Below are 25,056 nucleotides of genomic sequence, written 5' to 3'. Positions count from 1 at the left end.
GGTTATTGTAGTGCATAATTATTGAAACTGAGAGTTATCATTGCTTCAACGCAAATGTTGTACGCAAATACTCACCAGTCGATAACAACGTTTACTCCCCAAGCAACACACTTGGACATTAATAAGTTCCTGTAATTTGTATGCAACTACATTGAAAGTTATGCCATTTGAACCAATCGTCTTATTAACGACTAAATTGCAACCAAAAAAGCGCAAGAGGTGGAGCCAATATAAAACATCCATTCGTGATATAAACGGTTTTAATACGCAATCGAATTATAACCAAGATACAACTGATAGTCGACTTAAAAAATGGTGACCGATTCGACAACTAGTCAGCTAGTCACCACATTCGTCACTGCCAGTTATTAGGCATCAACAGTTTCGTTCATGTGACAAATTGTGTGCATAAATATACCGCAAATAAGGCTGACCGAGAACGTCAATTTGTGTGCCGTTCCAGATTTATCGGTAAGTTACGCATTTTAGCTCCGTATTCTCAACGCGCCTCAGTCTACCTATCATTGTGCGAGTGAAAGTTTAGGTATTTGTGGTAAAAATTAACTCGCCATATTGATTTGGCGAAGTGCATTTCAGCAGCTTATTTAATGCACCCATAAATTGATGAAAATTGATTTTCATCCTATTCGAAAATAAGCGATTACGGCTCTGACTAGAGCACTGATTGACTCCGTTCTTTTTGTTTTCTTACATACTCACTTCTAACAAAAAATACAAAAATAAGAAACAAAACAAACAGCTCTCCAATCCTTTGTTTTTATAGGAGGAAAATGGGAGCCACATGCTTAATAAGGAAACCAATAGCCTATCCCAAGTAACAATTATACTTTTGTGGCAATCCTGAAGTAATTTCTAAGATTGAATAATAAAACTTAGCAATAAAGCTCTTTGTTCTGCAAATCCGAAATAAAAAATGTATAAACTATCCATAAGACTAATCTGGCCCACTCTTCAGGAGATCTTCAAGACCGGTTTTGAAGACTGCTTTGAAACTAGTTGTATTTATGTGCTAACACTGATGATTGGTTATAAGAACTTCATAAAACTTTAACAAGAATAGCTTGAAGCATGTTGATCTTTTAGCTGTCTTTCTCAAAAATGCTAATAGTGCATGATAAATGAAATCTTCTACCTCAGCATTATGCAGATGCGAACTAGTTTGTTTCATGGATGAAATGTTAATTGAACTGCGAATTAATTTTCATCAAATTGAAATGGCTAATGCATCAAAATTGCCTGACAGATCAGTGATGACAGGGAATCAAAATTTTCCGTGCCATACCCACTTTGTTGTTGATATGCCACCCAAAACATACGAAAATAACAAAGCGCTTCAAAAATAATATCATTCATTAATATACGAAGACATAAAATTCCTGTAAAAACAAAAGGCTACGCCACTTTTTCAATTCTTTCTAAACATGGCTGCCGTTTCAAGCGAACAAAACTCATGCAGCCGCCATCAATTGTTATTACCTTTAATCCAAACCACCTCAAAACAATGATGGAACCAAGTCACCTTGCATGAAATCTACAGCATTTATTGAAGATTGTTTTTACTAGTGATGATCTTAAGGGAGATTTGTTCGTCTTAAATGAAACTTATTCGTTTTATTCAAGAGTAACAGCCTTTGACAATTGTTTGTTTACCTTTTTGGAGCTAGAAAGTTGTTTCTGTACATTTTGCTTCAGGAAGTGCCAATTCTATTATAGTTTCGTCTATTTAATAAGTGAATTTCTAAAACTTACTAGTATTACACTCTTTAGCATAAGCACGAGAAGAGTCACAGTAAGTACCCATTTCATTTTCGATTCAAGCTGCTGTGGCCTGTGTGAGTAACTGGCTGAAGGTTGGACGACCTCAGCAAGCTATTCGCATTTTTGATTGGCTATAAAATGAATATTTCGTCGATATGATTACTTTTGAGCACCAAAACGGCAAAATTAACAGTGAGCAAAAATGTTTGAGTGTTTATATTTGCATAAAGAAGTCAATTTATTGCATAATTCATTATTTGAATTAATAAGATTTTATTATTCCGCTTAGTTCTTATTCCAGACTAGTGGCTCTAGCTCAAAAATTGAAAGCTTTAAGAAGTTTTTAAAGGAGAATAACACAGATGAATTGTACTTGAATAAACGAAGCATAAACTTTTATTAAAGTTTGTTGATGTTGTGTGTTGAAAATAACTTCAAATACGTCTTAAAACTTATAATAAGATCAAATGCCTTAGGGAATCAAGTTGTTTTATGCGGAGTTTTCAAAATTAACTTGAAGAAAACTTAAAAACCGCATACGAACGGAGATTACTTTCTCTTGATAAAAACAACTATAAATGTTTCATGAATTATTCATGCTATGATAAAGCTTCCATAAAAATAAACAAATCTAAAAGGAATTTAAATTGTTACTTGGGTATTGACCGCATATTGCTGAATTTTAATATTAAAAACTTGGCCAACTTTGAGTAACTGGCTTCAAGCACAGTATTGGGTTAAGAAAACTATGCTTTGAGATGAATTAAGGTTTCGTGTACAATTAAAATCTGTCATGTCAAGTATGCGTATTCTAAAGCCTTCTATTTTTTTTGCTGGACACGCGCACATTTCTGTTCTGAATGTCAAACAATGAACACACGTGATTGTACGCGAATGCGAGTGTGATTTGGAAAAATAAACTTTATTCGAACTATTTCAAGCAGGTAACTTTTGGTCTTCTGTTGGTAAGTGAAAATTCTACAAATGACTTAATGTATTCATGGTTGCAAATTCGTGTTAAACATGTATGTTTCAGGTTTTTCCATTCATTTGAAATCGGACGTTCCGTAATCCCGTACAAGGTAAATGACATTTCTTTACTTTATTGATTATTTCAAATGAATTTGCTTTGCATTGACAAACGTAGCATGGCGAAAACAAATGAAAACCAAGCGCAAAATCCTTACCATTTCACAAGAATTTGAAATTTTCCAATGCTTGAAGGAGAAAAAAAAGTCTAGATCTCGCTAGAAAGTTTGGGGTAGTTCCATCTGCCATTCGAAAAATTGAAATAAACGAAAAGAAAATTTTACAAACTACATCCATGGGTTATGCAACTAATCATAACAACAATTATGTTGCTTCTGGAAGGCATCATAAACTAGAACAAGCTCTGTTTTATTGATTCCTACAAATGAGAGACAAAAATGAAATCGTTACCACGAACTTGATCAAATTGCAAGCAAAAAATTTGCTAACCAGCTGCAAGTTCCTGATAACTTCAAGTTCAGCGACAACGGTTACACAATTTCAAGAAATGGTACGGCATTCGTCGGCTTAAAATCACAGGTGAAAAGCTTTCCTGTGACAGTAAAAGCATAGATCCATTCAAAGATGATTTTTTCGAACGCGTTTCTCAAAATGGATTATCCGCGGAGCAAATCTACAACGCAGATGAGTCTGCGTTGTTTTTCAAATCTCTGCCAGGTTATTCGCTAGTTCACAGTCAGGAGCAATCTGCTCCAAGTCACAAGATGGCTAAGCAACGTGTTACATTTAGGCCTTGTGCCAACGCTGCAGTTACACATAAGCTGCCAACATTAATGATTGGAACCTCCAAAAAACCTCGAGCGTTTAAAAACGTGAACCTACCTCTGGAGTACGCATCATCTAAGAATGCATGGATGACGCGGGTTATTTTCAAAGAATGGTTTTTCAACACCTGTGTCGCAAAGGTACGGCAATTTTCGGCAAAGCAGGGAATTGAACCGCAACGGCTATACTTCTATTGGACAATTGCTCAGTACACCATTTCGAGGACGAATTGATTTCTGATGATGGACTGATATCTGTAAATAAAAAAGAAAATCGGGTTAAGTACGGTTCCTTTGAATTCGCAATCCTTTGACAGATACGTATTTCGACCTCAACTGTAAGGTCGTCTTCAGTGTCTTGTACTTGACTCGACTCAAGTCGAGTGGTTCCCTTAGTGCACTGGCGCAAAAACCTGAAAAAAACAACTATGTGATTTCCTTGTGTTTAGGAATTTGGTACTTTAAAATTCATTTTATACTTGCCGTTTCAATATCTTAACGGCCTACTTTTCCGTACTATCCAAACAAATGCATTATAGTTCATAATGCATCTCATTTGGGTATCAGTATGAATCATAATGCATTTGTTTGATTGACAACCTGTGTTACCACAGTAAGAGCTTGAAAAACTGTGACGATTATAGCACGGCTTGCTTGATTCAGATTTCGTGATGGAGCACGTGGTCGTTCCCATTTAACCACGAGAAGCACAATGATACTGATGAAAATGATCATGTTCTAGTGAATAATTTTGGACATTGCAAAAAATGTTGTATGCAACTCGTTGCAAAACTCGATTTTTACAGCACTCTTTGTATTTATCCAACTCGGCAAGCCTCGTTGAATAAATGTACGACTCGTGCTGTAAAAATCATCATTTTACAGCTCGTTGCATGTTTTACAAAATAGGGATGCAAAAAAATTAAAATGATAGTGGCATTTTTTCCTTATTTATGGGGGTCCTGAACATTCGGAAAGAGAAACACATCGCAATTGGAAGAAAAAATCGCCAAGAGAATTAGAGAACAGTAGTGTTTTAGATTTTTTCTATCAAAAATAGAGTCTACGTACAAGTTTCAATGAAAAAAAAAAAAACTATGCATTATTTTCTTCCTTCATTCAGTCATACTCGCCTTAGTAACAGCGGAAAACAGTAAAAACAATCTCGAACATTTTACAAGATCTCACACAATTTCTATTTTTTAAACACGCTGTAACTTAAGTATGGGGTAATGTACGTAGGACATTGTGTAAAGTTTTTCCTTTGAATCTCATATGGTGTATCTACAGGGGATACTCAAAATAATTGGGACAGGTAAAATTTTCACTTTTCAAAAAATGTTCAACTCGCTGAAACTTTTTGAAAAGGGCATCAAATATTCTCAAATTTTTACTGTAAGCTCAGCTATCAAAAACTTTTGACTAAACTTAAAATTCTTTACACGAAAGAAAATTATAATGAAAAGATTATTTTTCTGATATAACACTAATTTATCCAAAACTTCATCATCGTTTCAAAATTCGAGATAGTAATTATAGTTCATTCCAATTCCCTCTAATTGACTTGAATATATTTATGTCTCAGAGAAAAGCTACCAAATAGCCGGCATTAAATTGAAAAAGTAATGGGATGCTTATGAAAAATAGATAAATTTACTAAAAAATCATAGAATAAATAAAATCGCTATAACTTTTTTTCTTATTAATAATTTCAAATTAAGTCAACTGTTTTTCAAAGTTCATTATATAAGTCGTAAATGATCAAAATTTCATTGCATTCGGTTCATTGAATCCGGAGATATAACAGCTCAAAGTTGGCTATCGTATAATTCTAGAACCTTTATAACTTCGTGTAGAATAGCCCGATATTTTCCAAATTTTGACCACTGATACTCGTTGATGAACTTACAGTAAAAATTTGAGAATGTTTGATGCCCTTTTCGAAAAGTTACAGCGAGTTGAACATTTTTTGAAAAGTGAAAACTTTACCTGTCCCAGTTATTTTGAGTATCCCCTGTATTTTGGATATCAAAATTGCGTTTTGATTGTTTTGAAATTAATGAAAAGTTGAAATTCGAGAAAAAAAATAGCTAGAAGCATTTGACCATCCTGGTGCAAAGACCTAAATATTCCCACGCCTTCCGATATTCAAAGTCAATTCAACTGAAACAAAAATGCATTTTCACCCCACATTCCCAACAGCTGCCCGGGGGATTTTAGATTCGATTTTCATCGTAGGGTCTACCTACCTCACGCGCGGCATATTGGAAGCAACGAAAATCGCACCATTCGTTACTGACCTAGTTTTTATAACCCATCATCGTCCGGTGGTGGCCGGGTGCGATCGTGTTGCACCGCGTTAGGTCCGGTCGGTGTGATGCAATTTCAATTACGCTTGGGACAACGATGGGTAATAAACCCGAAAGAATGATATAGAACCGCGACATCATATTGATCGCGTTGGAACAAAGATTGTTTATTTTTGTTTCGAAATCAAGGCGCCGAATTGGCCGGGTAAGGTTCTGAACTCAGGTGAACCTTAGCTGGAATGTTCTGAAATTGAGACACCGTATTGGCGGCATACGGCGCCGGACTTGTTTTGCACTCGATTTGTTTTGACTTCGAGTAAACTGAAAAGAAAAGAATGTGGGGGTATAATTTCAACCAACATCCGACGGACGGATGGTCGGCCGGGGCAACGATCGCGCAGCGATACGTTGTTCATGATCGTACACGTTGGGGCCGGTTGGTGTGGTACAGTTTGGTTGGGTTGACGACGATAACGATGATGATGGTAAGAATGATAATGACGTCGATGGTGGGGTTCAATTCTTTCACACACCCAAGCCTTGTATACGCTCAAGTGAGGCGGGGCTAGAAGATGTAGGCCTTGGTGTAAAGATTCTCAGTAGGTTTTGTGCGAACACGCCCAAGTCAGGCGTGGTTAGGAGATTTAAGTTTTTCGTTGGCATTAATATTCTTGGTAGGGCTTGGGATACGCCCAAGATAGAAGAGTCGTGATGTTTCCAAGAAGAGAAGGATTTTAATCACGATGAGGACAAGTAGGATAGGTAGAGGTCTAGGTTTTGGACTTATTAGTATTTTCATTTGGTAGGGTTTTGGATACGCCCAAGTTGGTTCGGGCATTGTTAGGAATTATCATGACATCTTCGGCAAGACGAGAATAATCGTAGGAATTTTAGACACGCCCAAGCTGGTTCGGGTATTGCTAGGAAATTTAGGCTATAAATACGGAGGCTTTGGCTTCAGTCGGGGCAGTCAGTGAAGACAGTTCGTAGAGAACAGTCAGTTGTCGAGAGTTCGGTGACAACGTTAACGCAGGCAGCACATCGGATAAGTCTTGAGCTCCCATGTGGGACACCTCTAGATACTGTCCAAATAAAAGCTGTAGGTAGGACGTAGTAGTTCGGTCAAGAAGAAGCTGGAAGTGTCTCTAGTAGTTCGGTGAAGAAATACAGATAATGTTAAGATGATATAAGAAAAAGTGAACCGTTGTAATATAAGATCCCAAGTAACAATTTTAATTTTATCAAAGTTTTTTAGCGTTTCAAAAATCCTAAACATAAAACCATTGATGCCGACTTGAAAATGCTCTCGAGCTCTTGTATGCCTCAATAAGCCCACGTTCTGGCTAGTTGGCCCAGTCTTATTAGGGTCTACAGGACTTCGTATGCAAACCGGCTTAGGATTTCGGGTTGTATCAGAATTTTATCAATCTTCTAAATAAAACCATCTTCTGACTTGTCAAATAATTGTTTTGATTATTTCTCACTCTCAATGTTCGATCGTCAGAATAAATTATGCTTGGTTGTTTATCCAGCCATCAATTGGAAAGATGCAGATATGGAATTCAGATTTGTTTTCCTATTTAATACGTGTCAGGAGACATGCCACGGAAAATTTGTGATGAATGTGACTGTGATAATGACAAAAACTAAGTGCGCCACACAAACAATGCATAATTTGGTAGTTAAATGCATTTAATTTACTCGGTGGAATTGTGTGCAAAACAGGTTTTTTCAACACAGCGGAGTTTAAAAGGCATTATGTAATTTTTCTAGCAAAATAAAATGACGGAAACGTGTTATATGTTAAATTTGATCTTAAGCTGTACGTGAAATCATAAAATTGAGTAATAATTTTTCTGTATTTACATGAATTATCCCGGCTAGGCGACATATTTTTCTGATAAAACTCTGTGTTCCTGATGATTCCTCCAATAGGGCTAACCCTCCTGAGGTAGTCATAACTGAGCTTATGATAGAACTAGCGGTTTTATCACAGCATTTTTATGGTCTATGTTACGGCCACGAAATCTTTTGTTGGTTTTATGCATTGCCTCAAAGTTTTGTGTATTTGTTTACAAAAAAAATCTCTCCGACAACAACCGCAAATGCAAGTTTTATTGGAATGATATATAATAAGTGATAAAACCAATTCATGTCTACTTGCAAGTCTTAAACTGAAGAAGTTTATAGCAGAAGTTATATGATAGTTTTATGGAACGCCAAAGGTTCACAGTAAAAAACTACCACATAAAACTAATTTAGAACAACGAGCTTTTTGACATGCTCGTATAAAACCAGGATAAAACATGAATAAACCTTCAAGGCATGCTGATTGTTACTTGGGATAAGTGATGGTTTGTGATACTTCAATATAGTTTATTAAAACTGTGTCGGACTGTAATGAAATGAAAGATATCACATTCCGTGTAGTGTTTAATGCAGCCCCTGGACGGTACAGGGCGCTTCACTGGGCTAATTGGCAAATTTTGAAGCTGACTTCCATCTTTTCTACAGAAAAATAATGAAAAAATATCTTTGAAGACAGCATTTCAATCCAAAAAAAAAACATTTTTGAGTTATATATTTTTGCAGATGAAAATTAGTTTTTTCTTAAAAAGCCTTTTTCAAAAGTTAGATGAGGAAAAATGGTTATGTGTTGATGTATGTTGATGTGTGTGTTGATGTAATGGTTATGTGTTGAAATTGAATGATTCATGAAATACAGCGGTTCCGGGTCATTTGGCCGAACGCCATTTGGCCGAATGCCGTTTGGCCGAACGCCATTTGGCCGAAAGGGTCATTTGGCCGAACGCCATTTGGCCGAATGCCATTTGGCCGAAAAAGGATGATGAACTTAAGTGATCTTGCCACTGTTGCCTATATCAGTATAGCTCGAAAGAACAGCCTTTGATTCAAAGAAGGAAAAATCTCTGACAAAAATAGTCCCAGTTTCAACGCCAACTTATCCCTTGATGATAAAACTTGAAAGAATAGCCTATGATTAAAAGAAGGAAATATTTCTGATGATCATATTAGCAGCTAGAATGTTATCCAGAGTTTGCCCACGCCTCCAAATCCTTTTGATAATAATTCGGCCAAACGGCATTCGGCCAAACGACCCTTTCGGCCAAATGGCATTCGGCCAAATGGCGTTCGGCCAAACGACATTCGGCCAAACGGCATTCGGCCAAATGGCCAGGCACCAAATACAGCAAACACAAAAAATCTCATTAATATTAAAAAAGAAAATCGAATCAAAATTGAATTTTTTTTCAAGTTTTGGGTTAAAAAGCTCGATATCCATTTGGAATTCATTATAGTTTGCGACAACGCGTAAAACATGATTTGGATCTTCAAAGCATTTGAGTTTCAAAATGGCATCGTTAATTACGACGATGACTGCATAACCATAATCATCTACACTAATTAATGCTATAATTCTGGGCCACATCATCATCTCTTTCTTCACTTTATGCCATTGTCATCTAGAAATTATTTATTCTTTCTTTCTTTCTCTATTTCTCCATCGTAGAAAATAATCTCATTAAGGCGGACCAGCACTACCAGATACCGCAATCCGGTCGAACAAATTGAAAACTGTGTGGAAGAAGTCACCTGAAAATTTCCGCCGGATGAGCGAGAAATTTACGACGAATTCAACTACAAAAAGAACAGGATTAATAAGATTTCCCCTTCGGAAGCGCTCGCACTGCAAGGCCATCTCTTGCCCACGCTTTGAAGGCGAACAAAAATCCACTTTTGCACAGTGCCCGAGGACGAACGTGCTCGCAAAGTGTACACAGCAATCTACGGAAGCGGAAGTAGCCACCGACGACGACGACGACGACGACCGTGTGGAGTGGAGTGGAAAATGAAAGTGAATAAATTTTCCACCCATCGCATGAGTGACGCCGGAAAGAATCACGAGTGCCAGTTGCAGCTTCCGTTACAACAGCATCAGCAGTTACTTGGTGGCGGTTTTACCAATAATGAAGACACGTTTGATGCCAGGTGGCAACTCGGCGGTGGCCATTCCAGTTATTACTTCGTCATGCGACCCTGCGGGAACATCTAAGGTGTGATAAGGTGCATCGGGGCTGTTTAGAACGCGTGGTGAGTAATGTGTAGGAATTTATGGAACAAGTTGCAAAACAGATATTTTTTTATTAACGATCTGTACTACTTATACAATTACCTTAAGTGATAACTATTGCTGAGTACTGTGTATGTAAGTAATGATGATCTTAGAAGCAATTGGTACTTGCCATGCAAAAATGTGGTTCAATACGGGAAAAGGAAATCCAGTGTTGATGCAATCGATCGCCCACTATAAACAACTACAAATTCATGGAGATGTGCACGTGATTTGCAATAAAATTCGGTCACGTGTAAATTTGATTTTATCGTAGGGTATGGAGTTTCAATTGGTGCTTCACCTGAACTATCACCCCTACCTTAGTATACCTAAAAAACCCAATAGTTGAACCTTGCGATACGTACGATGAGATTTTACCAGGTCATCACCTAACCGGTGCCCAATGAACATCGTGGGGTACTTGCGTTTCACCAGCACATGCAACAGCAACAGCAGCAGCGCGCCAGTAAGTAAAAGTTTTTAATTATGCACCAACAACGACGCTGCTTGCGGAAAGTTACAGTGTCATCCAATGAGGAAGCTGCATTTTCCGCTGCCAGTTTCTCTAGCTGGTAGCCACCGCACCGCACCGGAGTGTGCGAAATCTGCCTAAGTGGGTTGGGTTATTGTTTCGGTGCGAAGACTGAAACTCTGCAGAATGTGTAATAGATGGCGCTACCTTTTTGTGCGGTGAAAAAGATGAACAACGTAGCTGAGTTTAATTATGAAAATTAATAATTATGGCGTGTTAACTTCGGTGGAACCTTTTCCCGCTTTGTTCAGGAAATTGTGAAATTATTGTACGGATTTGTTATTGATGCAGAGGGTTCTTGTTCAGTGCATTAAGCATAATCCTTGTTTGGGATAATCTGGCTGACACTAATGCGCTTCCCAGCAACTACATATTATCCTGAGTTTAATAATAATTTTTGCAGCGAAAATTTTCCCAATTATTGAAGTTGAAACTTGTAGCACACGGATACATAAGCCTGTGCGAGTGAAAATGCCATTCAGAATTTTCCAAGAGATTGAACGAGTTTAGTGGTCAAGTATACTACAGCTTATCTATCTATCTATATATATCTATATATATAAAAATGAATTTCTGTCTGTCTGTCTGTCTGTCTGTCTGTCTGTCTGACCGCTATGGATTCGGAAACTACTGAACCGATCGGAGTGAAACTTTGTATGTGGATACTTTTGGGGCCGGGGAAGGTTCTTAGCATAGTGTGAGACTCCTCCGATCTCTGGAACGGGGGGCTCCCGTACATATGATCTCGCTGGGGACTTCTCCAGGGAGCTGCATGACAAAAAACACAGTAGGCAGGCAGTACGATATTTGCCAGGAAGTACTAAAGAGCGTCAACAATGTTGGTGCTCGACGAGCAAGGCTATTTTGGCCTCGGAATCTAGATTACCTCTGGAGAGATTCAAAAGAAATGCCCAAGCAGCCAGTAAGAGTAAATCATACATTTTTTCCCGCTTCGGTCTAAGAACGTAAGGAGAGGTGAGTTTTACGATGCGCGTAAAATCCGTATTCAAGCGTGATAATAACAATCTTATTCCCAAAATAGGAGTACCGTAGCATTGATGATGGTCAGCATATTTTTCGGCGCTGCAAGATTCAGGCGGACAGAATTCACCATCATAGCACAGGAATAAATTAGCCCGCAAGGACAAGTCTGACGATAATGGGACGCGCTGCCATTCACCAATCGAGAAATTCAAAGCTGCTTTTAGCATTCTTGCACTGCTGGAAATAAGAAAAAAATTTGAACGGGTTAAATGGTACAAAACGTCGATTCCGATAGAACTGTATACGATAAATTGCAAGTATGGCACAACCAATGTTTATCGCTATAAGCTATTTCACAGTTTATCCACGAACGTATTCCTGGACGACAAAAACTCACATTGTTGAGGCATTTAGAATTCCGATCTATACGATCACTCCCGATCAAAAATGTGGGGTCACCTCCTCAAAAGAATATTATTTTTTTTAAATGCCATATCTCCGCCAAGTTGTATAATAAATCAAATACATTTTGAACAAATATAAGTAAATAAGTAAATAACATAATTTTGGCGAAACTTTTCTGAAATTTTTTTTCTGTGAGAGAAATGTAAAAACTACTCCCCCTCTGGAAGGGGAGACGGTTTTTTTTTACAAATGATACACACATTTCTGCATCCGGCCGACGACTATTAAGCCGAACACGGGAACCCGTACAGTTACAGGACTGAGTGGAGGAGCAAACTATGCGGAAATCTGAGAGAAATCGTTTGCATTTTGAAGCAGTAGACGTAAGGGAAATGGACATTTTCAACAAAATCCCCTAAACCCAGTTTTCCATCAATGTCAATTTTTTTGGATGAGACCTTTTAAATTTTTGTATGAGTCGTCACACTTTGCTGAACCTCCCCTCGAGGCGTGACGTAGCTTATGGACGCTCCCGAATGGGCGGGATAAAAGGACCCATCGTGGCGAGTCATGCTTATGTTCTGAGAAAGTGTAGCAAAAATAAAGCTATTTAATTAGATCATACCCATGCGCCGCTTGCGAAATGATATCTGGAACCAGTTGAATTATAAGGGTCGTTAAATAAATAAAAAAAAAAAACAGTTGAATAAAATATTTTACGAGATATGTTGGTGGTGTCCCCAGGGTTGCCTCTAAGAAATCTAGATTCATCAATAGAAGTTCTTCCAGCAATTCCTTGAACAGTTCGTCCTACAAAAACTCAGAAAAAAATCCTGAAGGAGAAATTCCTCGCAAAACACTTGAAGAACATTGTGGTGAGATAAAATAAAAAATTCAAAGAGCGAAACATTTTGTCCTCCACTCAATTTGTTGAGGTACGACATGAGGGATTTTCTTACGCATGTTTTGAGCTTTTATAAAAAAAAGTACTTCTTTAGAATGGTGCAAATCTGATAAAAGATTCAACAATGAAAATATTTCAGGGGCCCAGATGCAAATGGGTGTAAGTTAACTTTTTTGTCGATTTTGAGCTGAGTAAACAAAAAAAAAATAAACAGATTTCGAGGTTTTAGGAACTTTTCTTTAGATTATTTTACATTGATTAGAAAAATTACAATAAATAGGTGAAAATGAGGTTGATTTTGAAACTTCATACATTTGGTATGGGATGAAAAATTGGCGATAAACTTTAAACCTCATTCACTCGAATGAGGGTTTTTGTTACTTACATCCCTTTGCTTCTAACAATTTCATTTCATATATTCCCCCAAATAGTACTAATGAAAGAAAGGATCAACATTACCCAAACCGAACCTGGGACTGCTATCATAACAATACCACCATGTTGTCAATGGACAGAGGGTACACGTCATAAAACCGTAGGAACTGAATCGATAATCGAGGCCCGGAGCAGAGAAGGCGTAAACCTGAACTCCATATCAGGTTGATAAGTGACGTTCAAATATATAAACAAGAAAATATCGCAATCTTGATTACGCCATTCTTAACTACATCTCGAATTCTTCACCTTAATAATGTAAGATCTGTCAAAATGACATCAGAACTGTCTATATATTCTGTCAAACATTATGAGGTAATGGTTGGTATAATAAAGAATGAGTCATTTTACGAAACGACAACAATGCTGATAATAATATTGATATTCACGTGGACTCACGAATTGCTCAGAGGAAGCAGCAAAGAAGCAGAGCAAGTCCCGAGTATAGATGACAGCTTCTAAAGTATGCTAGATTGCAATTTTTTTACCCAGACATGAAACATAGTTATGGAATCCCATTTGAGCTCTGTGCAAAACTATTTACCCCTACTGATGCAAAGGAGGATCTAGCATACCTAAGAGCACTGCAGCAGTGTAGTGTTGTGTAGTTTGTGGCAATTTAACTGTGAACTCTATGGAAGATTTGTCTTATTAAATTAAAAAGTTTGTTATGAAGGAGAAAGAAAATATCGAAAAAAGATAAAAATGAACACAGGTAAGGTCCAAATAAGAAACATGTTCTGATAGAAGTTTGAACTTCGTCTTTGTCAAGAATGGGGGATTGTGGAAACAGATGGGAAAATATACCAAATGGAAAATAACGTTAATCTGGAGCCAGTCCTCTAAAACAATCTAAAATTCTTCTATGTACCAGAAGTATGTATGTCTAATCCTTATAGACCCAGAAACTACTAAGCAGATCGACGAGAATATTTGTTTGGTGGGCGGAGTGGGGGTGTTTAGGGACGGAGAAAATTCTTAAGATAGTTTAAAGCCCCTCCCCTTTGGATAGGGATCCAGTTTCCCATGTCAATGAAACAAAAAAAAAAAAACATTTATAACATTACAAAAAATCAATCACTTGGAACCAACATGAGCATGAGGAGGTTTGTGAAGACTAGAAATATTTCTGTGATGGTGTGAGACCATCCACCTTCTGAAAGAGGGAAAGGTAAAGGCACTCATACAGATAAAACATAAACTTCTGCATAACACGAAAACTATTCAAGCAAATAAAATAAAAATTGGCATGTGGAGGTCTTTGAAGGAAAGGGACGTTCTAGAAGTTCAATCTATAAATTAGAATGAAATATAATCAAGAATGAATATAATCTAGAATGAAACAGAAATCTCTTCATTTATGTTCAAAAAGAATTATATTTGGCATGGGGACATTTTTGAAGGCACGAAATGTCTATTATATTGTGAGTCCATCCAGAGGGTGGAAGGAGCTTCTCATGAAAATGAAATTTTTTCATAACTAGGAAAAAGTGTATGGCCGACGGTTATTTGGCTGAAGTTCATTTACTCCACAGGCAAAATGATCAACATGCCCTTTTTGTCACATAGGTTGTATTTTCTGCTGCTTATAATGCTAACTGCATCAGAGATTTTTCCTTCTTTTAATAATAGGCTGTTCTTTCAAGTCATACTGTTACATTTTTGCAGTTCAACTGCAAAAATTTACAACATAAATGTTTCCTTCTTTTTATAGAAGGTTTTCCTTCCGAGTGGCAATGTTGTCATGTCGATTTGTCCCTCACATTGATAAAGAGTTGGTTAGCAAACAAACAGCATACTTTATCTGAGATTTTTCCGAATTTTTACCCTCGAGCAATTGCGTTGTTGTATTTTGTATAACACGTTGAGAAAATCACGCTTTTTTTACTCTTCATTAGGCTAGGTTCATATGTGGAAACAGTTAGGAAAATTAACAAAAACATTAGAAAAACTGTGTCGCTTGCCACAAATGAAATGAAATGGGCAATACAAGGTTTGCCGGGTCAGCTAGTGATTTATATACAAAAGGTTCTGAGTCCAAACTCCAGAAAAAAAAAACAGGTTCCAAGGCACCACCTATTTATTGACTTCAAAGCGGCATACGACAGTATTGACCGTGGAGAACTATGGAACATCGTGGACGAGAACACCTTTCCCGGGAAGCTTTCTGGTCTGGTGAGAGCAACGATGGACGGTGTGCGAAACAGCGTTAAGATTTCGGGTGAATTATCCAGATCATTTGAACACCGACGGGGACTGCGATAATTTGATGGACTTTCCTGCTTATTCAGCTTCGCTCTGGAAGGCGTAATGCGACTGGCCAAGCTCAATGGCCGGGATATGATCTTCGTGAAATCCAGCCAATTTCTGTGTTTTTCGGATTACATGGATATTATTGCTGGAACGGTGACAGAACTGTACAACTGCCTGAAACGTGAAGCAACATGCGGATTACATGCTGGTAAATGAAACTGGACGAAACAAGCCTATGCAGCTGTGTTACGATAGACGACGATACTTTCGAGGTGGCAGAAGAATTCGTTTATCTTGGTTCCTTGTCAAAGATTGATAACAACGTGAGCTGTTAAATACGACGGTGCATTATGAGTGTAAGTTGTGCCTATCAGGGACTGTTCAAACCATGTAAACCAAAATTTGGTCATTTTAGGCATCCCCATTCCCTCGTAGACTTCTGTCCTTACAAAAAATATGAAATTTGTATGGAGCGTAGACTTTGGTCAGAAACAAACCCTCCCCCCCCCCCTTAACCCGACTTACTTAAGAAGTCTACGTGGTTTATGAACAGACCCTCACGAGTTCCAGAAGAAATGCACCAAATGTACCATGTACAAGACTCCACTAAGATTGGTAGCTACGGCTATGAGATTTGGACCATGCTTGAGGAGGACTTTCAAGCACTTGGAGTGATCGAGCGAGCTTACTAAGGACGACATTTGTCGGCGAGTAGGAGGACGGTGCATAGCGGCGAATGATGAACCGCTGTACTCCTACGGTGAACCCACCATTCGGTTGGCACATCATCCTTATCATTTTAATCATCCGGTTGGTACATGAAGGCGTGGATCTCACAGATCACGATATGCGAAACAAGCGAATCGTGACTTGGAGAGCGTTGGACGTGACCAACGTTGGAGAGCTGCAGCTGCAAACCGATTATTACGGCGGCAAACTGTTGACTCAATGTTATCATAAATTTGATGTTGAACGAAATAAATGACAATGGAATTCAGATGTTGTTGCTGGAGAATCTTCTCTAAGTAAGATGTTCATTGAAATAGCTGAATAAATCTCCGATATGCCATGATTCATGAAGTTGATGTTGAACACTCACAGAGTTCCGGACAAAATCTTCTACGCTGTATTGCGAGGGGTTATTCCTCTGTGGATTGCGCACTTCAGCTCTTTCGTACATAAGTGAAAATTGAACACTTAATATTTTGAAAAGAATCCTCTATCCTTTGGGTCATGTGATAAAAACGGGAAAGGAGCTAGCACAGCCAAACATACGTATCACTTGGAACAAATTACGATAAAATCATCGTCGCGAAAACATAATCGCCCAATGCTAACCAGGCTGTGTTACGCAAACCACTCAGTATGTGGCGGTAGTGAGCAAACATCAAACAGGAGCAAAAACGATGCGAGCGCCGTGACCGAGTGATTTGCGAACTACAAAATATTTGAACTAATCGTTAAAAAGGGTAACGATGGGAAGTGAGTAGAGTGAGACGTTTGTCAGACTGTTTGTCTGTGGAGCTAGCTTAGCCAATCAAGGCAAACATCTTTGGAAACTTTCGATCTGTAAGAAAAAAAGCTTTTGTGAGCGATTCCAATTGGAAGCTGTACTTACTTTGTACATCGCTTAAATGTATTCTATTCTAATTTTACTATCGAACTGGTTGCCATTGGGCTGCTTGCACTTTCTACTCTATCATGGTAGAATGATCAGCACGAGGATGTTGGTGTATGGCTGTTGGTTGTTCCTTTTTCCAGTTCGATTGGGGTCCATTACGAGATGCCGTTCACCGATGTCCATGTATCCGGGTCCGTTTGAGCAATAAGCTCAGAAGTGGGTCAGTTCCAAGTAACAATTCCATTGCTGATTGGTTTTGTTTGATTTTTATTAGAGTTTTATTACAGCAATAATTAAAACTCACTGTTTTATGACTGCTTTTATGAAAACTATTGATAAAATCTTGTACCGACTTTTCGAACTCTCTAAGCAGAATACCCTCTTTGAATGAGTGTAATCAGTTTCGTACCTTTTAATTCCGCCCTATGTTGCTTATCCTTTGATAGATACGCGTATTTCGACTACCACTTGTAATCTTCCTTAGTGGAGTGGATAACTGACACTGAGGAAGATTACAAGTGGTAGTCGAAATACGCGTATTTCTAAGGATAAGCAACATAGGGCGGAATTAAAAGGTACGAAACTGATTACACTTATTGATAAAATGTTTTATAGAATATGAAGATATTCGTAAAGACAGACTTTAAGATTAAACAAAACTTTCCGATGTGTTAACCTTCTGGCAATCATTATACCACAATAAAACTGTTGAAACTCTCAACAGAAACGACATCTGTTGGTGGAAAAGCAGAAACTACGACACTGCTAGGTTTATTGCGGTCATTATGAAAGTAAACTTGATTTCGTTTTATTTTCGCTGATTATGGTCGCGCCATATTGAAGAATTAGCAAACGTAAATAGAAAGTTGTTCATTTTTTCTCAAATTAGCTTTGAATTGATAGCTTGCCACCATTTCCATAACATGCTCACATTAATAAACTCTCTCTGCTGAGTTATCTTGTTATTCGAGATAGTTTAACAAAATTTCAAATTAATTTATTTCATTCCAAGATGATAATATTCGCTATTTTTGAAGCGCATTAATTTTATGATTCTGCAACCCCAATATTCACGGTAAAATTGAATGCGCATAAGCCTAGCAACACAATAACTACTAAAACATTACTTTGAAACTATTGCTTTCTACTAACGAATGATGTATCCTCCTGAACTTTACGTGCTATCGAAGAAGCTTCTCTGCATCTTGAGCTGTCATAGTTTAAAAAAAAAAACAACAACAATCGAGAATGAAAAATTTTTCAACTAGGTTTTAAAACGGTTTTATTGCTACTCTTAATGCGGTTTGCAAAATCTCTCCGAGAGTGGTCCACTTGGCCGGAAGATGCTCTTAAAGAGGTTATCAAGAGGTTTTAATGTATAAATCAGTTTTATTGCGAATTTTATAATATTGGTCATGAAGATCTCTTATAGAGCCGAATAAAACGTAAAATGTTACTTGGGAGTGTCAGCTGCTCTCAGGGGGAAAGAGCAACTGACGAAAGTGCCGGGGCTGGGATCGACCCCATGGCCATCTGCTTATGAAGCAAACGTGTGACCAATTGCGCCACGGGCCCCGGCTATGATCACTCTTGGAGAAAAAACGAATATCTACTGGCTAAGTTCGGATCATACACAAACCCTACTAAAGCCCACCTCTCCTCACCCATTCAAAATGGGCCAGTCACTCTTATTTGCGGCTATAGTTATCATTCACTTCTGAGCAATATGTGAACGTATCTTATTGGTCCATGTCGAAACATATATTTCTCAAATTCTTACGTAATATTCTTGTAAAGAGGCCTCGTTGCTATCGTTTTCGTTCAGCTTCCACGTAGCGAGCCAGACGTCTTCAGGTATCCAAAAATCTTTAAATGCTACTGACGATTGACTGCTCAAACGCTTTGACTTGTTCGTGGCTGGGGCATCTGGAAAATGGCCGTTTGTACCACCGACAGTCATGCTCATAATAATGCAGAATTCTTCGTCAAATAGCACCTTCTTTCCTCCAATGATCTAAGGATTCTGTGTCCCAGGTATCCTCTCGTCAAAGTTACCTCGCTACCAAAAGTTTTCTTCCACAGGGAAAAGTTGCTCATCATCTTCACTGAATTTTATGAAATCTGGCTTCCATTTAAGCTGCTAGCGGTGAAAATCCTTGTTGTTAACTCATCCAGAGGCAGCATTCTTTGCTGCGGTAGATATGCCATAGCCTTGCAATGATGGATTTGATCCAAAGTCCAGAAGAAGGCCAAGTACATACCATACGGATTGATCTTGTGCATCTACTACAGGGTAGGCCAAGAAGAACCTACAAGCACTCGGAGTTTTCGAGCGCGCGTGCTTAGGACGATATTTGGCGGTGTGCAGGCGGCGTGTGGCGGAGAAGAACGCATTACGCATTCAGATTTTTCAAAAATTTATCCAGGAATTGCTTTATTATTTTCTACAAAAATTTCTTTATGAGTTCGTCCTAGTTTTCCTTCAATGATTCGTCCAGAAATTACTGCAGATATGGGTTTCTTCAGATTTTTTTATGCATGGATCTCTACAGAAATTCTTTAAGAAATTCGCTAAGAAAGCTCTCCTTAGATTTCCTAAAGAAGTTCTTCCGAGATTCCTTATGGTGTTTCTTCAGAAATTCCTACAAGAATTCCTTCAGGGATTCCCCCGGGAATTCCTCCTGTGATTGTTACAGGAACAACTTCAGGGATTAGTCCTGGAATGCTTTCAGAAACTCCTCCAGAAATCAATCCAAGACTTCCCCTCCAGGAAATGTCTAGACATTTCCTTACGAATTCTTCTTGAGATTGCTTCCGGGGGTTCTTCAGGAACTCCTCCAGGAATTCTTTCAGGAGCTTCTCCACAGGGATTCCTCTAAGAGTTCATTTCCCAACAAACATTTTTGCTGTACAAGAGTGAAACAAACTACTCTTAAGCAAACTTTAGCTTAAGCCATCTATTATTCAGCTAGTTCTTTTACTTGGGATACGGACTCTTTTCAGAAAACATTCAGGATTTCCTCAGGAATTTTAGCGATTTACATATTTAGCACTTCCTCCTGGAATTTCTTTAGAAACTCCTCCTGGAATTCCCTTAGAAATTGCTTCATGGTTTTCTTCAGGAATTTTTCATGTGATTCCTGGAGCTTTTCAAGGGTTTCCTCCGGAATTTCCTTCCTCTGGGAATTCCTCTTAAACTTCTAAATACAGGGATACGTATAGGAATTCCTCTGTAAGAATTCCTCTGGAGATTCCTCCAGGAATACCTCCAGGGATTCTTCCCGGAATACCCCTATAAATACCTCCAGGGATTTCTCCCGGAATTCCTCCTGAAAGTGTTTCAGGTATCCTCCAGGATTTTTTTTCTAGGGATTTCCCCAGGGATTCCTCATGGAGGTCATGCAAGCATTTCTCTAGAGATTGCTTCAGAAAATCCTCCAGGGATTCCTTCAGAAATTTACCTTGGAATTACTCCTCAAATTTATCCTGGAACTGAAGCCTGTATCCGCAATAATGTGGACATAGAAGTGCAGCTGTAGCTCTGTAATAAATCGGTGAAATTGGCAAAAAATTGACTGAGAACTTTTTGGTGTATGTTTATTATTTGTGCCAAATTTCATACAAATCTATACATTACTTTTAACTGTGGATGAAAACCAATTAGACGTGGTTTTAAGCATTTTGTACAGCCATGACCAATTTTCATTCGCATACAGATAGACGGCAACACACGCGAGCTGGGAACAGCTTTCATCGTGATGGGTTATATGCAGAGGCGCGTGATCGGTTGGTGGCCGATCGACGAAAGAATGTGCAGGTTGAGGATCAAGGGCCGATTCTTCAACTTCAGCATAATAAACGTGCTCAGCCCACACTCCGGAAGTACTGATGATGACAAGGACGCATTTTACGCGCAGCTCGAACGCGAGTACGATCGCTGCCCAAGCCACGACGTCAAGATCATCATAGGTGATTTGAACGCTCAGGTAGGCCAGGAATTCAGACCGACGATTGGTAAGTTCAGCGCCCACCAGCAGACGAACGAAAACGGCCTACGACTCATTGATTTCGCCGTCTCCAAAAATATGGCCATACGTAGCACCTTTTTCCAACACAGCCTCCCTTATCGTTACACCTGGAGATCACCACAGCATACGGAATCTCAAATCAACCACGTACTGATTGACGGACGGCACTTCTCTGACATTATCGACGTCAGGACCTATCGTGGCGCCAACATCGACTCCGACCACTATCTGTTCAAACTGTGCCCAAAACTCTCCGTCATCAACAATGTACGATACCGGCGACCGCCACGGTACAACCTAGAGCGACTGAAGCAACCGGATGTCGCCTCAGCATACGCGCAGAATCTCGAGGCCGCGTTGCCAGACGAGGGCGAGCTCGATGAGGCCCCTCTAGAGGACTGCTTGAGTACAGTGAAAGCAGCCATCAACGACGCAGCCGAGAGCACTAAGAGCACTATCGGGTACGTGGAACGGAATCGACGGAACGAATGGTTCGACGAAGAGTGCAGAACGCTTTTGGAGGAGAAGAACGCAGTGAGGACGGTAATGCTGCAGCAAGGGACTCGACAGAACGTGGAACGTTATAAACAGAAGCGGAAACAGCAGACCCGCCTCTTTCGGGAGATGAAGCGCCGCCTGGAAGAAGCGGAGTGTGAAGAAATGGAACTGCCGTGCCGCTCCCAAGAAACACGGAAGTTCTATCAGAAGCTCAACGCATCCCGCAACGGCTTCGTGCCGCGAGCTGAAATATGCAGGGATAAAGACGGAGGCCTCTTGACGGACGGACGTGAGGTGATCGAAAGGTGGAAGCAGCACTTCGATCAGCACCTGAACGGAGTGGAGAACGTAGGCACGGGAGCCCACGGCAACGGAGGAAGCGACGACGCCAGTGCAGCGGAGGACGGAAATGAACCAACTCCCACGCTGAGGGAAGTTAAGGATGCCATTCACCAGCTCAAATCCAACAAAGCAGCTGGTAAGGATGGTATCGCAGCTGAACTCATCAAAATGGGCCCAGAAAAGTTGGCCACCTGTCTGCATCGGCTGATAGTCAGGATCTGGGAAACCGAACAGCTACCGGAGGAGTGGAAGGAAGGGGTAATCTGCCCCATTCACAAGAAAGGCGATCATTTGGAATGTGAGAACTTCAGGGCGATCACTATTTTAAATGCTGCCTACAAAGTGCTATCCCAGATCATCTTCCCCCACCCGTCTGTCACCCAAAACAAATGAGTTCGTGGGAAGTTATCAAGCCGGCTTCATCGACGGCCGGTCGACAACGGACCAGATCTTTACCGTACGGCAAATCCTCCAGAAATGCTGTGAATACCAGGTCCCAACGCATCACCTGTTCATCGACTTCAAAGCGGCATACGATAGTATCGACCGCGCAGAGCTATGATTCTCATGGACGAAAACGGCTTCCTGAGAAGCTGACAAGACTGATTAAAGCAACGATGGACGGTGTGCAAAACTGCGTAAGGGTTTCGGGTGAACTATCCAGTTCATTCGAATCTCGACGGGGACTACGACAAGGTGATGGACTTTCCTGCCTACTATTCAACATCGCCCTGGAAGGTGTTATGCGACGAGCCGGGCTCAACAGCCGGGGAACGATCTTCACGAAATCCGGCCAATTTGTCTGTTTTGCGGATGACATGGATATTATTGCTAGAACATTTGGAACGGTGGCAGAGCTGTAACCTCGCCTGAAACGCGAAGCAGCAAAGGTTGGACTGGTGGTGAATGCGGCTAAGACAAAGTACATGCTGGTAGGTGGGACTGAGCGAGACAGGACAAGCCTTGGCAGCAATGTTACGATAGACTGGTGATCGAACGACTGTAAGGTTTAATCTTATGATTTTCGGCAACGCAGTCTTTATTAAATTTCGTTTAATTCAATAAAGACTGCGTTGCCGAAAATCATAAGGTTACGATAGACGGGGATACTTTCGAGGTGCTAGAAGAATTCGTCTACCTCGGTTCCTTGCTAACGGCTGACAATAACGTGAGCCGTGAAATACGAAGGCGCATCATCAGTGGAAGTCGTGCCAACTATGGGCTCCAGAAGAAACTGCGGTCAAAAAAGATTAACCCCCGCACCAAATGTACCATGTACAAGACGTTAATGAGACCGGTGGTTCTCGACGGACACGAGACATGGACCATGCTCGAGGAGGACCTGCAAGCACTTGGAGTTTTCGAGCGATTAAAATGGAAATGATTTACATGTCATTGAAATTTACTTTCTTTTTGTTGTGTATAGAAAAATGCCCCGCAAAATGGAAATTCAAACTTTCTCGTTTGTTAGTGATTTCTTTAGTACTTCCTCCAGACATTTCTTCAAAAATTCTTCCTGTGATTCCTGTAATTTATCAAGGGATTCCTCCGGAATTTTCTTCCTCTGGGAATTCCTCTAAAAATTCTTACAGAGATTTGTTCATGAATTTCTCTATAGAAATTTCTCTCGGAATTCACCCAGGAATACCTCCAGGGATTCCTCCCGGCATTCCTCCTGAAAGTGCTATAGGGATTCTCCGGGGACTCCACCAGGAATTTCATCAAGAATTTATTCAGGAATCACCCCAGGTATTTCGGGATACCTCCAGGGTTTTATCTAGGAATTTCTCCACCAGGGATTCCTCCAGGGATTATTCCAGGAATACTGTGTGGTACAAATCAGACAATGTGCGTCTCTCAGTATATTGAGAATCTTGACCCTCAATATGTCAAACGACAATTGATAACGCATGCACATTAGGCCGTCCCTTATTTTGCAAAAATTGAAAATGTTAAAAGTTCGTTAGTGGAAAACGATCGTTTTAGCTAAGAAATGATCGTGTCAAAATTTGAAGTCCGTATCTCAAGGCTAAGTGGTCCCTCAAGGGGCCTAAAGTTGTCAAAAATTGTATGGGACCAAAAAAACATGAAATTTTTTTCGCCAAAAAAAATAAGCTATTCCACTTAAACCGGTGATTTTAGGACCCTAAAGGGCCAAAAATATGCTTAGATTTGCGATATCTCTACTCGTTTTTGAGTTATTGAACAAAATAGGATAAGTTTCCTTCGGAATCTAAAAAAATGGTCAAAAATGCTGATTTTTCAGTTGTTTTTTGTCAACTGGTGGCTGTGCTGGGCGATTCTCATCGAGAACCATCAGTCAAATTCCTACAGATACCTCCAGAAACTTCACCAAGAATTTCTCCAGTAATTCCTTCAGATATCTCCAGTAATTTCTCCAGAAATTCCTCTAGAAATCTCTCTTGAAATTTCTTCAGAAATATATCCAGAGATTCCTCCTTGAATTTCTCTAGGGAACCTTCAAGGGATAGTTCCACGGAATATACCTAAGAACACCTGTAGAGATTTCTCCAGGAATTCCCTCTAGGAAGTTCCTGCAGGCAATCCTCCTGAGGTTCCTTCAGAAATTGCTTCAGGGAATTCTCCCGGAATTTTTCGAAAGAGTTTACCAAGAACTCTCCCAGGGATCCTTCCAACAATTTCTCCAGTAATTTCTCTATGGATTACATCAGCAATTTCTCAAGAGGTTTTTTCAGAAATTTCTAAATGGGTTCCTCCCAGAATTCCTCTAGGGAATCCTCCAGGAATTCATCCGGGGATTTCTTCAGGATTTCTTTTAGGGTTTGTTCCAGAAATTCATCCAGGAATTCCTCCAGGTAGTCCTCCAGAAAATTGCCTTGAAATTTTTTCCGAGGCCCACTAGAATTTCTTCTGGTACCCTCCAGGAGTCCGTCTAGGAATTTACCCAGGCATTCGTCCTGGAATTTCTCCAGGGATGCCTCCAGAAAATCCTCCAGTTATTTCTTCAGAAATTTCTATAGGGATACCTCAAAATT

The 25,056-nt window shown here is 39.6% G+C and overlaps 1 protein-coding gene across 2 annotated transcripts in view; it reads left to right on the top strand.

Annotated features, from left to right (window-relative positions):
• LOC109426679 (zwei Ig domain protein zig-8-like) overlaps positions 1-25,056 on the top strand; it is a 362,720-nt gene that overhangs the window by 119,593 nt on the left and 218,071 nt on the right. Inside the window, exons 1-2 of one of the 2 annotated variants that reach the window (XM_062853565.1) lie at positions 11,110-11,544; positions 11,612-11,825. The gene's annotated coding sequence lies outside the window, so the exon portion shown is untranslated. Of the gene's footprint in view, positions 1-9,434; positions 10,016-11,109; positions 11,545-11,611; positions 11,826-25,056 lie in introns of those variants that run through there. The other variant, XM_029869687.2, reaches the window with a different exon arrangement.

Source organism: Aedes albopictus, chromosome 2 (assembly GCF_035046485.1).
Source record: "Aedes albopictus strain Foshan chromosome 2, AalbF5, whole genome shotgun sequence".
Classification (NCBI taxonomy): Eukaryota; Metazoa; Arthropoda; class Insecta; order Diptera; family Culicidae; genus Aedes; species Aedes albopictus.
The sequence above is the reverse complement of the archived record's forward strand: the minus strand, read 5'-3'. Positions and strand labels throughout refer to the sequence as shown.